General features: G+C 39.0%; 1 non-coding gene across 1 annotated transcript; it reads right to left on the bottom strand.

Annotated features, from left to right (window-relative positions):
* Window positions 1–12,279: 12,279 nt before the first annotated feature.
* LOC131217823 (small nucleolar RNA R71) lies at window positions 12,280–12,386 on the bottom strand. Its single transcript, XR_009157413.1, has one exon. It is a non-coding gene; the product is annotated as a small nucleolar RNA R71 (small nucleolar RNA).
* Between the last annotated feature and the right edge of the window lie 1,056 nt (window positions 12,387–13,442).

Here is a 13,442-nt window from a genome sequence, read left to right on the forward strand (position 1 = left end):
CATTCCGACGTCCTATTCATTCTGATCCATAGCTTGTTAAGTCTTGTTAATATAATCTTCAATGATAATATACCGATTGTCTCATTTAGGATTTGAACTTGGCCCTGGTCTTGTAAGTGACTTTTAATAAATCGCGGTATATCACTTTTCTTGAATAATACATATGTTAAATCTCTTCATGTCTTAATTGGCATTATAAACCTAATAATCATCGATAATCTGGATATAATTGTCGCTCAATAAGTCTTTGTGGCTAACTGGCTAGGGCTCAAAGATACTCGGCGGTGATCTGAAAATATTTCAGGATATATAATTTCGATGATATTTTTGAATGACATAAGAATAATCCAATTGCAATAATAGTCTCAGTATTGAGCGTCGATATATAATAACTTAACCACAGTAATGATTTTGGCCCCAGTATTGACCTGCAAAAATTAGTATCGACAATTTTCGTCTCGAAAAATCAACAATTACCTTCTTTGGAATTAGGTGGATTGAGAATTTCGTCCCACTAAAAAAATACATGAATAGATTTTTAGAAATTGTCTTTCTTTAACTCTTCCATTTGTTAATCATTCTTCATCTTTGCTTCATTGAGGAATGAAGACCCATAAAGATATATGACTAAAGATTACTTTGTATCAAGATTACCTATCTTATTATGTTGTTACATAGCTATTCTGTTTTTCTTCTTGCGATAAGTATGATGAACCATACCAACACTAGAATCATGTTCCCTTTCTCAAAAGATTATCAATGCTTTGGACTCGCCATTCTTCTTTCTGTCATGTTCTTCCATCACAATTTCTCCCTTATTAATAATATTTTGTAGCTTTTTTCTAAGGGCATTACAACTTTCTATATGATGTCCAAATATATGGTGATAATGATAGTAATCCTTTCCTTCTGTCTTTTCAATTTCTCTGAGGTGTTTTAGCCGAGGTAATTTGATACTCTTCATAGCTAACAATTGATTCATTATAGGAAGTATGTCTTTTTTTTTTGTGAATGCATACTTCATATGGTCTTTATATTGTGTAGACCTTTATATGTCATCATAACCGCACGACTGTTTACATCTTCTTCATCACTATTTCTTTCATCATCCTAATAATCTTTTCTTTTCTTCTTTACTAGTGACGTTGGTCGATGTTTCACGAAAACTCTGGTATGACGACTTTATGTAAAAAAGTAGACACTTTTCAACCATCTTTTCAAGGGCATGACCCTTTGTAACTAGATCACGAAAAGTCTATATATCTGCACTAATCAGGTTACATGACGCTTCTTGTCGCGCCCCAGACTCGAGAACCGGGCTCACAAAATTCCTGATCATCGAATCCGGCGGCGACAGCCTCCGTAGTACCCCATTCTCGGCTCCTAGTACCCATTTACCAGGTTCCAATCCTGGGATCCTACAAGGAGGATTTTAATAATACAAGTCTGATTCAAAATGAGCATACCCAAGATCATAACATTATAACCACAAATAAATAACCACAGGAACATCATTACAAAATTCACTAAAATTTTAAAGTTTTACAATGCAAGGTTCCAAAAAGGAAAATACGAGAACGGTAAGAAGAAAACTCCAGGAGGATCAGCGACTCGCCCCAGCTCCTGCTCCGCTCACTTGCTTGGAATCACCTGCACACATCGATCGTGCATAAGCTTATAGAAATCTTAAAGGGCGGTGTAAGTGTATGTAGGGTAAGCACCGTGAATGCAATAATAGGGTATGCGGAATATGCAATAAGGACCATGAACACCACCAGCCATAACAAGGCTATGAAATGCAATGTAGGTGCTAACAGCCATCCCAAGGCTAAACAATACAATGCAGGGCCTATATGATCAAGCTTATCCTCATATCAATCCAACTTATCAGTATAGTTCCTCTCTGGGGAATCATCGGGCTCAAATACACTACCTGCTGACTGCCACCCTCATAGCCGCACAGCCTAGCGAGCGTGAGAGACCTCACTACCTCCCTGTGGACAGCCAATACAAACAAGGCACGACGGTAGCGGACCCATTTACGAGCTGGTGAGACTCGGCCTAACTATCGCCCCCTCACTCAAGTGGGTAAGGCCACACCCCTTCCCATTCGACCACGATATAGCGGGAGACGCGGCTTAATGGTAAAGGCACTGACGCTCATGTTTTCCACTCGATCTCAGCGTTGGAGGGTCTCCTGGTTCCACGACAGTTCTGGGACTTTCACCCAAGGTCATCCTACGTGCCCTATAGTGCTCAATGAATATTTCTGGCGTCCAAAACTTAGCCATCCATGAGGTGTCTATGGAGGCTACAACCCTAATGACACTAGGGTGAATAACAGCGTGCTATGACAATGCTAGATGCATGCACCACACCAGTCAAGCATGCATTGATCCTGCACATCCATCGCGCTCAAGAGGGGCAATCCTATCTCCCAGGGAGTCTCATAATAGCCTGCTCAGAGGCATAAGGCCATGATAAATCAACCATCTACCAAGCACACACATGATGCTCATGAGTCATGAAAATGACTAAGTATGCCATGAGATATACTCTCCTGGGGTCTTAGTGTACATGGGGATAAAACATAGATTAAGCTATGTACATCATATGATGATGTCATACTCTTCTCTCAATCAAGGAGGGGTTTAGGTACTTAGACAATTTCTACATGATATGAAAGGAGTACAACTACTAGTGGGGACCCAATAGTTTGGGGTAGCCCACTAAGCAATAATATCATGGGCCTAAAAGATAAGGACGGGCCTATCAAGGGTCTAAGGTAGACATTCAACCACACTTAGATGAGAATAGGCCTAACAAATGGGCCTCAATGGGTCCATAATGGCAACATTTAACCACCATTATCCCCCAAAGGCGGCCCAACCATAATCTATCTAGAAGCAAGGCCCAGGGCCCAAATCCACTATAAGAATAACAGGGGTGGCCATATACATATATTCCACATAATGAGCCTTGAGAAAATGGTCCAACCTACATACAACAACATGGGCCAAAAGAGGCGAATCATGGCCCAAGTCTTAATGGCCACCGAATCCATGCATTATGTTGGTCTTAATGGGCAGCCCATAAGCCCAAATACATAAGCAAAATCATGTCAAAGTTGGGTCAAATGGGCTTTGCAACATCAGCGTAAAAACTGGTAATTTTGGGGGGCAATCAAGGACCCAATCACATTTATAATTCAGCCCACAAGTCTAGCATAATGGTGGAAACAACCCATATATGTAACTGGGCCAAACTTGGACATCCCAACCCAAACTGGGCCTGCTGGATGTCCTAAAAATCTGGTCTCTAATGGGTCCTCATAGTCCAACTAAAGTGGGCCTTAAAGAGCACTAATTAACCTAAAAATTTCAAGAATAAAGGCATGGAGCATACACACAAGTCTCTCAATATGGTGGGCCCCACATCCTTTAAAATTCCAGCCACATACAATGTACTTTTAAGGCCTCTTGCTGAACTTTCAGCCCACCCAATTTCCTGGGCCTGTTGAGGTCTAGAAATTTGGTGGAACTGAGTGAATAATAATCCCATGGTAGCCGGAAATACTCACAGGGGGCCCCACCAGATGGAGAGTGGATATACATCACATAAAACAAGTGGGCCTGCTGCTGGACTGCAAGTCTAGCAGCAGCCCAAAATGTTGGGGCGTCCCACATGGTTGGCGGTCCAAGGGTCTGGACGGCCTAGCTAGAAGGACACCAAGGTGGGCCCCACGTGTGGATGTCCACATGGGCCACACAAAAAGGATGAACTGATGGATGAAATATGGCATCATGGTGGGCTCAAGGGGGGTGGGACAGCCAGCCCATGTTGGATGTCAACCCCACTTGGGACGTCCAACAGGGCTACTAGCTCAACAAATATGCCCCCAAAATGAATGGTTAGTATGTCCCGATGCACATGGAGAGGGTCCTAGCAAGGTGGGCCACGTGAAGAGGAAGGCCACCATCACACCCAAACACATGCAACAAAAATGGATAGCAAGGTCCAGAATAAAAAATATAGCAGGAACACATTGTTGTCCCTGATTTGAGCACCCCATTAGAGTGGGCCCAAGTCTGCCAACAATTTAGGAAAAATGTGGCCAACCTCCCTATACATGTATACAACAAGGTGGGGTCCACAAAAAGTGGCCCACCATTTTAAAATCAAACTGATATTTATGCTTTTCCATCATGCAGGGTGACTGGACAGTCCAGAAAATCTGGACTGTCCAACCCTATTGGGCCACTCTTTTGGGTAGTCAAATAGAGTCAGATGGAGGTGAAACTTATTATACATCTAGGTGGGGTCCACACCTCCAGAAATGATCTATCATTGGGGTAAAAACATCCCTCTAACCAATCCAAAAATCCATGCCAAAATCAACCAGAAACAGTCCAGAAAATTTTTTGGACAGCAATATACATCTAAAAATAACTGAGCATAAGTATTAAGAAAAGGGAAAATTACCCCATAAAATCTGTGTTATTGTCCACCTTAGTAGGCCCCACAAATATCCAGAACAAATCCCCTTCTCAAAACCCATTGCATGCGTCCATTATGGGGCAAATAGGACACCAACATTCATAGAGTGGACAGCCATGGGCGTCCACTCTACTTAGACGGTCTGGATATTTCCAAGCCACAAAGTGGGTCACACACATCAGGAATCAAGAGATGAATAAAGGAAAAATAGAGATCTGGCCACAAGGAAAGGGGCTCCACCATATTGAAGCCCTTTCCTTCATCACACAAACACATATCCACTATATCATTGATGTTACATGAATCTAAGCATGCATGGCCCTACTAATCAAGATCTAAGGTGGGGATGCCATTCCCACCAAGGATCAAGGGTCTAGATGAACCAAGAAGCCTTAAACCTAAAGGAAAATACCATGATGGGGTCCATGGAGAATGGCCCCATCCATGGATCATGCATGCAAGGGATGGGCCATTGGCCACACCCATGGAGACATGGGGACCTCCACCATCACTTGATGGGCCCCACATGCTCCCAAAGATGAAATAAGGAAGAGGAAGAACATCTAAATAAAGAAAATCTAAAAATCTAAGCTACAAGAACACCCACCTCTCAAAACACCAAGATTCTACCACTAATGGACTTCTCAAGCTCCTATGCACAAAGATCAAAGGTTGAGATCTATTATTGAAGGTTAGATGAGGGGATTTTTGAGAGAGGAAGGGCCGGAATTTGCTGAGCAAGGTGGGATGTCCAAGCTCCTCTAGCTAGAGAGAAAGTGAGAAATGAGGGAGAGAGGATGGGAAGAAATGAGAGGGAAGTTGCTAAGATAGGTGGTTTTAGGGAGAGTAATCATGAATTGTTAGAAACTATAAGCAAATGATGGCTCTTCTCTCCATGAGAAGAGAAATTTTAGACTTTTCTAGCCTAAGATAGAGAAAAAGGCATGATTGCCATGGGAGAGAGGAAAAGGTGGTAGCCTAGAGAAGTGAACTCATCATGAGATGCTAGCTATGGACGTATGGTCTAGGCTAGCTAGGCTAGCTAGGCAATTATGAAACATAGGATGATGTCATGCATAGGAAAATGTGTACACCCATGGTAGGCCCCACAAATCACGATCAACAGTCCACAACAAGCATGACTTACATCTTTTGATGTACAACTCGGGTTGCCACAAGAGACGCAACGTTGGAACCACGGTGACGATGCGGTCGCTATGGCGCTAGTTTTAAGTCGATCTGGGTTGGGTTTATATGATGGGACTTAAGGGTCATCGCAAATGCAAACCGTAGGTCGCAAATCACGAAAATTCAAATGGTAGGACCATGGGACCTGATGGAACAAAATGAATACTAAGGTTAAGGGTCTCACACTTCTGGTCTTATGCCTCCCAAACATAGCTTAACCTACTTTAATTCTCCCGGAAGATATCGACATAATGCCCCCAAGTCTTTCCATCGGCTAATGAATTCGTCAACTAATTCTTCTTCTCATTGGCAAGTAGAGGCTAATTCAGTCAAACTGACTTCTCTATCGGAAGAGAAAAATTTTGCCATAAAAGCATCTTGCATCTGTTCTCAAGTATGAATAGACTCTGGATTCAAGGCCAAATGCCATTTGAAGGCTTTCCCTATTGGAGATGACCCGAATAATTGTAAACAATATTGAGGAACTTTAGAGAGATTTCCTATCATTGTTTTAAAGTGCATCATATGTTCTTCTGATGATCCATCCCCATTAACTTCTGAGAGTTTGGGTGTTTGAAATCAGTGAAAAATGACATTTCTTCTATTTAAGGGGATATGGTGTTTGGTACCGAAACCTTTTATTATGATTTCGTTCCTTTTCTAGATAAATGGTTTCGATGACCATCTATCAGATTTCTTCCTACGTTATGATTTGAGAAATATTAGGCGCAAGCCTCTAAAATCTAACATGGTTGTGGCCTTTCTACTTGTGGTTCAGTGTTGTTAGCGGCGGTCATTGTTGAAAGATTAGGGATTTTTTCATCAACATGCTCAGCTAGCAAAGGCTGATTATGCTGATTAATGTCTACTGACAAGACTTCTATTTCTTTATTTTTCGATCGTCCTGATATTGAAGGAGGAAATGAGTGCTACATTGTTGGTGCTGTTGAAGAAGATGAACTGTTGTTTGATTTGAAACCAGCGTACTGTCGCTTTAAAGCACTAGCTGACTTAGATTGTGGTAGTCTTGATGCGTGAGTTTACTTCAAATCTTTTGCAAGGGGTGCGGTAAGTGAACATTCACTTATTACAATGACTTTCGCTTTATTCTTATGAATTCGTAATGATTCTACAGAAGATATCTTTACAATTGTAGTTGGTGGTACTAGAAGACCTTCTTGAGTGACGGGCTTTTCAGTCTTTCTCGAATGAAATGATTGTGTGACTAAGGAGAGAATGCATCTCACGATATTTTGCATAATCGACCCTCTAATTGTACTTGGCGGGCGATACTTCTTGTGGGAGGAGATCGAACCCTTCGTCTTTTAGATTTCACCGCTATCCATCCTTCATTGTCTTGTTGTACTGTCGTTGAAGTGGAGACCATTCTGGACATTACCTGACATTGCTTATCTATGATCGTAATTGATTTAACTTTCTCTGGTACTTTCTCTAGCAGTGATTGCGTATTGTCGATGTAATCCACAGCGAATCCATTGGGTGTGAAGTAAACAACTACATTAGTCAAGAGAAAAGCCATTGCGGTCGTGTAAGGACGAAATACTTGCTATTCAAAACATAACGTTAATTACTTTGATTAAATCAAATTGTACGTTGTTTTAGAGATAAGGGGAGGATGTTCCCATTAAGAGTTGTCAATTTGGCGCCATTACGGCGCCAAATGATGATAATTGTTCTCGAAACAATTTCTAAGTTAATATTGAATGAATTATTTTCCCCAACAGAGTCGTCAATTTGTTTCGACAAGAAACGAAGGGGTTTTGATAGGGGAGATCTTATTCAATAATAACAGAGAAAATAGAAGAACATTCATCATCTTAGATTTCATTAATTATGAGTTTCAATTACATACCCATGTTTCCCTTGATTCTAAAATAAAGTACAATGAACCAGCACAATGACATGAAAAAGAAGTAATCCAATGGCAATTTTGACAGCATTTTGGCGTGTTTTACATCCGTCGGAGTGACAAAGGTGTTGTGCGGATCCAGGATCCTCGCCTCAAGCTGATATTCGATGAATATATATATATATATATATATATATATATATATATATATATATATATATATATATATTCGAGGTTGGACAGTGAAAGAATCCACAAAATTTCAAAGAATAGAGCGTGGGGACACTTGTTGTGCCCATATATAGTGTACCCTGTTGCACGGGTCCACATAACTCATCTTTTGTTGCGTGGGTCTGCACAACACATCTTCCCAATATCCGCTCCTCTCTCTCTCCTTGCTCCTGACACCTCTCTGAAAGTTCTCATGATGCAAATGAGAGGGGGAGGGGGTATATATAGGCTTTCACACATGTGAGACCTCAATTTATATGCCACGTGCCCCATTTCGTACAACAAACCCAACAAACCAGGGCAACAGGTCTGTTTGCACAACTAGTTCGCGCAACAAGTCTGTTTCCGTACAACTACACTCTGTGAAGTCTGTTTCCATGCAACAAGTCTATTTTCACGCAACTGCACTCAGTGAAGTCTATTCTATGAGCAACTGCATTATGGGAGTCTGTTCTGCTCGCAATTGCATTCTGGGAGTCTGTTTTGCACGCAACAACACTCTAGGAGTCTGTTTCGTGCACAACAAACTCTAGAAGTCTGTTTCTGCACAACAAAGGACTGGGAGGTCTGAAAATGCTCCAAGAGAGACTGGGAGGTCTGAAATTGCTGCAATGGGGACTGAGAGGTCTGAAAATGCATTTTTTTGTGCACCAACAAGGTTATTAAGGTGACCCTATGAAAACCTTAAAATAATGAAAGCCAAAATTATGAGGGTAGTAATTTTAGGAGTGGAGTAGGTGTGGGGTTAAGCACTGAACCATTATAACTCCTTGAGCAGTGGTGGTGAATGTTTATTTATTTATTGCTTTCCTTGTGATTGATTATCTCCTACTAAGTTTGGTATTTTGATCTCAAAGACGTCATGAAATAAGATTGTCCTGCCTAAATCCTTTAGGTGAAGATGGTCATACAAACTATTTGGAATCAAGATTTCAATGCTTTTAAGCTATTGAGAATATTTGTGTTATCATTCCACATTATATCGAATTATTTTGTATTGTCCTATTCACCCCCCTTTAGTACATCTATAGCTCGTCCTTTCAGTAGACTTTTGACTAAGTTTTCCTTATTAGTGATTAATAGAAAATTGTAAACATCAATTGAGTCTAGCTCACAACCCACATCTAAACTATAATTTGTGAAATTGCTTACTTTCTAGTGTTAACATGAGAATTTCTTAAAAGTGATTAGGAACCAAGTCTAAAGATCTTTATCTACCTAAAAGTGTTAAAAAGAAGAAAATCAAAAAAACTAAAGAACAATGAAGATCGAAATTGGCTACTTAATGCATATGTGTTGCAATGAAAAATTTATAAAAAGAAGGAAGAAAAGACTTAAAATAGGTAAAAGCCATCGAAATAAAATCAAAAGTTGAAAAATAAGTGGAAAAGGAGATAAGATTGGAATCAGTACTTGTGTTGAGCTATCCACTTTAAGGTAATGAACATGGCTAACGTTATGAAAATTAAAACAATTTCATGAAATTATAAGTTAAAGATCACTAAGCACGCTAGGAACTTGATGTTTGAACTTCTTCTATTGATTAAGGGATACATGAGAGCTTAGGTCATTTGTTTGCTATAGATATTATAACCTAGATCCTCCATGTTTTATGACTTTGAGTACAGCTCACATATATGAAGTTTGCACAGAAGATTACTATCTAAGGGAGAGTTGAAATTTGGAATTTGAAAATTTGCATTACACATGTTTTGAACGGGACTAGAAAAATGTTGGTTAGGGGTGTCTTGGGTGTGAAATATTGAATATTTCCCCCTAGTTATATCTTGGTTTTATGAACATGATAGTGCTTAATCAATCAATTTCTACATGTTTTGTATTGCGAGGTGATTTTGAGAACTTAATGTAAAAATGATGTTAAAAGCATGAATTTAATGCTCAAGAATTACCAAAGCAAGGATTGGATACTTGGAGGCAAAGAATGAAGATTCCAATAGTCCAAGATATAGGAAAATCAAGTGAAGAAGGAAGAAATTTGAGATTATAAAGTGTAGAAATCTAGAGCTGCTGAACTTGAAAGTTCAATATCTTCACAGTAAGTGTTCGATGCCATCGAAGGAGTGTTGAGGGTCAAATATTGCATATTATCCCCCATTTATATCTTAGTTTTAGTGATAATGCTTAATGTTCTATTTTACTCATGTTTGTGCTGCAAGGTAAATTTAAGAGCTTGGATTGAAAAGGGGTACTAAAAGTATGGATTTAATGCTCAAGAATCACTAAAGCAAGAGATGGATCTTATGAGAGAAAGATTGAAGAATTCACAAGCCAAAGATCCAAGAAAACCAAGTGAGGAATGAAGAGAATCAAAGATTTAAAGTAAGAAAAGGAATCCTGAAATCGTCTTGAAAAATCATATTTTGAAACTCTAAGTCATTTTGTGAAATTGCGCAGAGTGAAATCTATTTTGGAAAACTGCGTAGAGTGAAGTCTATTTTAGCAAACTGCAAAAATTTGAGGTGGTTTCTAGAGTTTTCCAATTAGGTGCAAAAGTTGGAGTTCCACAACTATAAATAGGACTCCCTATGATATTCCTAAGCATCTTCTAGGGTTTAAGGAGTGGAGCAAAAGGGTGGAGAAGCCGTCGCCAAGAGTTTTTCTTCTTCTTCCTTAGTCATTTTCATGTTTTTCTTAGGAGACTTTAGTCTAATCATTCTATGGTTGGATAAACCTCTTAACTAGGGCTAAGAGGTGAAGCTTGTAGCGTGATGGGATATTTCTATTACTTTGATTCATGTTTATGTTGAATTCTCTTTGATTCTATTTTGATATTTAAGGAATACTTTCAATTTTTAATGGTTTGTTGTGACTCAAATTACAATAGATCTGCAATAGCTTTGAGTATCTTCTTTTCATTTATTGAGATCATGAAGTTAGTAAATCCTGTTGTCCACCATCATCCCTTGGGCATGGTTGGGTGATGGAATCCCTTCTAACCCTCACAATTCTCCTATGTTTGATTGTGGAATTGGTATATCCTGTTATTTACCATTGTCTCCTGGACATGGCTAGGTGATGGAATCACTTCCAGTTCTCACAACTCTCATCCATTGAGAATTAGGTCAAAGGAAATTCAGATTTGGTTTTATTGAGATATCTTCCAACTGGATAGGATAGAATTCCGATTCTAGCTGTGTTCTTGAATCAAGTAATAGATCTCCCTGATTACTACAAGTGGATCCTTGGAAACCCTAGTTCCCACCTTTGAATTCTTAAGTTTCTAATTAAAACTTTCACAATTACTCCCTTTAATTCCATATTTAGATTTACATCTTCTTCTAGTTCTACTTCTAGTTGCTTTCAGAATACTCACAAGATTAGTCCCTGGGGATTCGACCGCGGTCTTACCGAGATTATTACTACATCACGACCCTACACTTAGGGTTGTGAACAAGTTTTTGGCGCCATTATTGGGAGATTAAAGGTTGCGTTTTTTTGAGATTAACTAGTTTTGAATTAGTTTAAGATTAGGATTTTTCTACTTTCTATTTTTATGTTAAGGTTTTTTTAGAATTATTTTAGAAACTAACTTAGCTTTCTATTTCTAGGTTTAGAAACTTTCCTTTTCTGTTTTTAAAAACTAATTTACTTTCTAATTCTATGATAGAAACTTTCCTAACTTGTTTTTAGAAACTAATTTTTTATTTTTTAGAAACTTTCCTTATCCATTTTTAGAAACTAATTTCCTTTCCTTTTTTTGTTTTTAGAAACTAGGTTGTTTTCCTAGTTCCTTTTTAGAAACTAATTCACTTTCCTTTTTCTTTTGCAGGATCCTAAAATAGAAACTTCTAATTTGGTAACTTCTTTCTAATTCTCTCTCTTTCTATTTCTATATTTCTATTTCACTCTTTCTTTTTTAGGTTTAGGTTAGATTCTAAAATTGAGGGCTATGAGTGTTTCATGCCCAAGTAGGTCCGTGATAACACTCGACGTATCTTGAGTGAATGAAGATTGGTTGAGGGGTTATCTATCCATCATAATATTAAACATCACTTGAGATCCACAGAGTTAACTGAAGTTATGGCTACTAATCAACAGGCCAATCAACCTCCAAATCCACCTCGACCTAGGGTTGAGGAAATCCAGGATGAGAATGAGGTGCATCAAGCACTCCTGCCTCGTACTTTATGAGATTATTTACAACTGGCGGGGGTGAGCATACCTTCATGCATATTTTTTTCAGAAAATACAGGACATATGAATATCAAGCCAAGGGTGATCCAACTCCTTCAAAAATTCCATGGACTTAAATTTGAAAATCCATATTTACACATGAAAGAGTTTGATGAGTTCATAGTCACTCTATATTTTCCGAACGTGTCTGAGGACATGGTTAAGTTAGAACTCTTTCCCTTTTCCTTAAAAGAGAAAACTAAGACGTGATTGCATTTACTACGTCCACGATCTATTGGTAGATGAAATGACATGACAAGGGAGTTCATAAGAAATTTTTCCTACACCATAAAACGAACACCCTCAGAAAGTCAATCATGAACTTTTCCCAAAAGGAAGATGAAACATTCTTCCAATGTTAGGAGCGGTTCAATGATCTTGTCAGTTCATGCCCATAACATGGTTTTGAAATGTGGCGCATTACATACTTTTTCTATAATCGACTGACATCTTCCATGCGATAATTAGTCGAGACAATGTGCAATGAGGAATTCATGAACAAAAATGTCAATGATGTGTGGGATTATTTGGACAGACTTGCTGAAAATGCACAATCATGGGACACCTCTCAAAATCGAGCACCACTCTAGGCCCACTCAATCAAAGGAGAGGGGTGGAATATACCTTCTGAAAGAGGATGATGATATCAATGCTAAAGTGGCTAATCTCATAAGGCAATTCAAGGCCATTGAACTAAAGAAGGATAAGGCTAATAAAATTATTTGCGGTATTTGTGCTTGCAACATTCACACAACTGAAAATTACCTAACAATACTTGCTTTTCAAGAGGTACTGAATGAGCAATCTAATGCCGTGAATAATTACCAATGGCCTTTCAATGGACCCACCTCTAATACATACAATCCTAGTAGGAGAAATCATTCCAATTTTAGTTGGAGGAATGGACAAACTGCTACTCCTAAAGGATTCTTTAATCAAATTCCAAATCAAGGGAAACCTCAAGAGGATCCGGTTCTAAAGCATCTTCAAAATTAAGAGCTTTTCAATCAGGGGATACTACAAGCCTTTCAAGACTTTACAAAGGCCATATAAGGGCTTAAGACGAAGAATGTGATTAGGAATAAGGGAAGCCTTCCAGCTCAACCTCTTCCCAATCCAAAACCGCGATATGAAGTTAGCGACCCAAGCTCTTCAAATCAGATGGAGCAAACTAAATCTATCACCACTCTTAGAAGTGGGAAGACCATTGACAAAACCATTCCAATCAGGGTTGAAAAGCCTAAGGACCCAAAAGAGGATAACAATGATAGATCTAGCACTGCTCCATAAGAATTAGAACCGGAACTTCAAGGCAAGCTGACTGCTCTATTTCCCTAACGGTTGATTACACTAAAACATTTCTCTAACTCTCAGGACATTTTAGAGGTGCTAAAACAAGTGAAGGTCAATATACCTCTACTGGATGTCGTTAAACAAATACCTTCATATGCCAAATTTCTAA

The sequence above is a fragment of the Magnolia sinica genome, chromosome 10 (assembly GCF_029962835.1).
Source record: "Magnolia sinica isolate HGM2019 chromosome 10, MsV1, whole genome shotgun sequence".
NCBI classification, from domain to species: domain Eukaryota; kingdom Viridiplantae; phylum Streptophyta; class Magnoliopsida; order Magnoliales; family Magnoliaceae; genus Magnolia; species Magnolia sinica.